Genomic DNA, 3335 nt, shown 5'->3' on the forward strand with positions numbered 1-3335 from the left:
AGTTGCAAAGGAAAAACAGAATGCCAGCATCCCTCTCACGCAGCCCCCTTTACTGAATGATGCTTTTGGGAAACACGCAAGGACCCGAACAGGAAAGCGCTTGTTGGGCTTTTGCTTACAGCTCCAAGCTCCTTTTAGCCAGATCCTTGGCACGGTGGTGGTGGGCTGCCAGCACTCATTCAGCCCACATTCTTGGCTTTCTGCTCCTTCCTGGATCTGTTTCTATGGCATTTCCTCCTTCCCCTCCCACGCGCATCTACTCAAAACAATATTAAATGAAAACCTTTGCCTGAAGTTGATGACAAGTTTGTGCTTTTTGATGAAGATGCCATTTCTTCAGCTTCCATTTGTGCAGAGGAGGTAAACATCACACTCAGTTTTAGGCAAAGGTTAAACTTCACATATAATAATAGCATTATTGCTTACACTTAGATACATGCAAATTAATCTGAAGAAAAACTCCTTCCGCCACATCCTGCCTTTGATTTCAGTAATGGTGTTTCTGAGTTATATATTGCCTTCTTACCAGATGAAGCATCACCACTCAGATTTTCACCATAATTAATATCCTATAATGAGTAAAGCATCTTGATGACAAGATGCTTAGATTCTTTACTAATAGGCATCATATAAGAAATACAGTTAACTTCTCATACAACCAGAAAAGAAAGCACTAGCTTTAACTGTCTGAGCCCTTGTAGAGATATTTCACCCAACAAAGAAAATGCAATTGTCTCAGTGAGGAGTATGAACTGAGTGGACAGGAAGTGCTGAGCTGTGCTGTGTGTGACAGCGACAGGGCCCGAGGGAACGGCATGGAGCTGTGTCAGGGGAGGGGCAGCTGGGGGTTAGGGACAGGGTCTGCACCACAGGGCGGTGGGCATGGCCCCAAATGTCAGAGTTCTGGGAGCAGCTGGGCACCACTCTTGGACATAGGGTTCAGATTTTGGGTGGTGCTGTGTGGGGCCAGGAGTCAGAGTCGATGACCCTTGTGGGTCCCCTTCCAAGTCAGGATATTCGGTGATTCTATGAGTTGATTTATTTGGTCTTAAAACTCGGAAATGCAACAACCAATGTGAAATGATAGCAAAATGGAGTGGTTTGACTGGACTGACTGGGAACTTCCACCTCATCTGTCAGTGTTCAGCACTGTCCCTAGCTATAAGTTCATCTTCACTCACATCATCCACTGTGCAATGACATGCAAACAGTTAGCCAAAATACCAAATGGTAACCCCAGAACATGCCCAGTGTCTGCCACTGTAGCCCATACAAAGTGGAAATTCCTCAGCTGACCTCACAAGAGCATTATCCCGCTATGTTAGCGTGTCTGTTTAATCTGCTCTTTCATTCCCCGTCTGGATTTGAGGCTGGAGAATGGGTTGTGGAATTACAACCACAGGGACAGTGGCAGACCCCCAGAACCTAACAACCACCTGTGAAAATTAAATCTAGGGGCAATAAGCCCTGCAATCCTGGCCACCAAAATGCACACCGAATATAAGCAATTCAAACTAAACTGGAAAATGGGCTGAGGATACGTTGCATCACCTTGCTTTATAGTAAAGACTTCACCACATGGAACTGCAATAAAATTCTGCTTTCTAATACGGGAAACATAAAACAACCTAGCACTACTCATAGATTTTCATTCCAAAATGAAACACCATGCTCTTTCTCCTATCCTTTGCTTGAAACGGATATCGTTATAGAAACACTTGAGTCCTGATCATTGTAACTGCACCCAAAGGACCGCTGCTGAGGGACCAGGGTAGAAGGCCATTCAGCAGCACTATATCACTCCCTTCCATATCTGATGGAGCTGCAACAGCAGCTGTTCCCACAGAAGCCGTGGCCACAAGAACGGCGCAGGAATTAACAGTGAAAAAAAGATTGCCAAGTACATTTTCCTCTGGATGCCTCGTGCTTCCTCACCCCATGGGTTTGGGACCCGATCTCCCTCGGCTTGCAGCCCGGCAGCAAGCTCCTCCATCCTACTGCAGGGGGAGGGGCGGGTTAGCGCCAAAAGAGAAACTGGCCCGTACGGGGATCGAACCCGCGACCTTGGCGTTATTAGCACCACGCTCTAACCAACTGAGCTAACCGGCCGGTGGTATGCTTTAGCTTTTGGAAAGGGTTATATCACTGTTCATGGAGACGCAATCTCTACTACGCTGTGTACGTTAGTGCTCGCTGCCGCGCTGCTCACCACAGTGGAGGCGGAATCAGCAATCTCTCCGCCGGAAGCAGCAGGCGTTATCCCACGGCCCTAGCAGAGCTCAGCACACCACGCAGCCAGGGCAGAGCAGAACCACTCCGCCACTGCCTCCTTTTGGGGAACCACGTTTTTTCCCCTCAGTCATTCTCACGCCTGTGGGAATAGAACGTTGTTTCTGCAGAACAAGAATTTAGCTCATGGTCTCTGGTCATCTAGCATCACAGAAATTAGAAATAAAGATGGTAAATTAATGGGTAATATACAGGTGTAGCCAATAGCAACTTATATTTATCCAGTATGAATATATGTGTAACATTTTGTCGCATGATATGCCCAAGAAAGTGAGGGTAAGTTGGAACTTGCCTGTCCAGGCACTGGGAAGACCTGACACCCCCAGTGCTCTTTGTTTAACAAAAGAAATGTCCCTTGGACAGAAGGAAAGAGGTCTAAGAGAGAATCAACATGTAAATATGATAACAAGAGTTCTGACACTCCTTGGAAACATCAGGATGATGATTGTCCGGCAGCAAGATAAAGTAAGAATCAGAATGTAATTTACAAACGTAAACCTTTGCTGGCTCAAGGTAGAATACGAATTAACAGGTGGCAGAATGTAATTAACAAATATAAATCTGGTAAGACTGTGAACCTGGAATACCCAGCCAACGGGAAAAACAGAGCAGGGGGTAAGTTTGTGGCAAAAAGTATGAAAGCTGTAATGGTGTTTCCATAGATGTTGACAGGATACCCACCACTGCATTGCAAATTAAAAGTTTCTTCACCAGAGATCTCATCTCTTAAAAGTTATCTCAGACATTTCTGACATTCCTGAGCACCTTCATACTATGGCTGGTGCTACTCCTTGTCTGTTCACACCTACTTCCCTTGGCTGCCCCAGCTCCTCAAAGCAGCAGCAGCAGCCAGCCACCAGGGCTCATGTGCTTGCTGAGATCCTGACAACTAGCTCTGTTTTCTGGAACACATCACCCTAGATTAGGGTTAATTTATTCCAACATTCAACAGGAAGGGCCATGTTTGGAATATGAGGGCAACATGAGGAAATAGAAGGGCAGAGAAGAAAAATGCTCCCAAACAAGCTGCAGGATGGGGCTGTGCA

At 46.1% G+C, this 3335-nt stretch overlaps 1 non-coding gene across 1 annotated transcript; it reads right to left on the bottom strand.

Moving 5' to 3' along the window:
• Positions 1 to 2035: 2035 nt before the first annotated feature.
• Positions 2036 to 2109, bottom strand: TRNAI-AAU (transfer RNA isoleucine (anticodon AAU)). The gene has a single exon. It is a non-coding gene; the product is annotated as a tRNA-Ile (tRNA).
• Positions 2110 to 3335: the final 1226 nt, after the last annotated feature.

The sequence above is a fragment of the Cyrtonyx montezumae genome, unplaced genomic scaffold, assembly GCF_038088225.1.
Source record: "Cyrtonyx montezumae isolate F1298 unplaced genomic scaffold, pur_monq_1.0 scaffold_3, whole genome shotgun sequence".
Classification (NCBI taxonomy): Eukaryota; Metazoa; Chordata; class Aves; order Galliformes; family Odontophoridae; genus Cyrtonyx; species Cyrtonyx montezumae.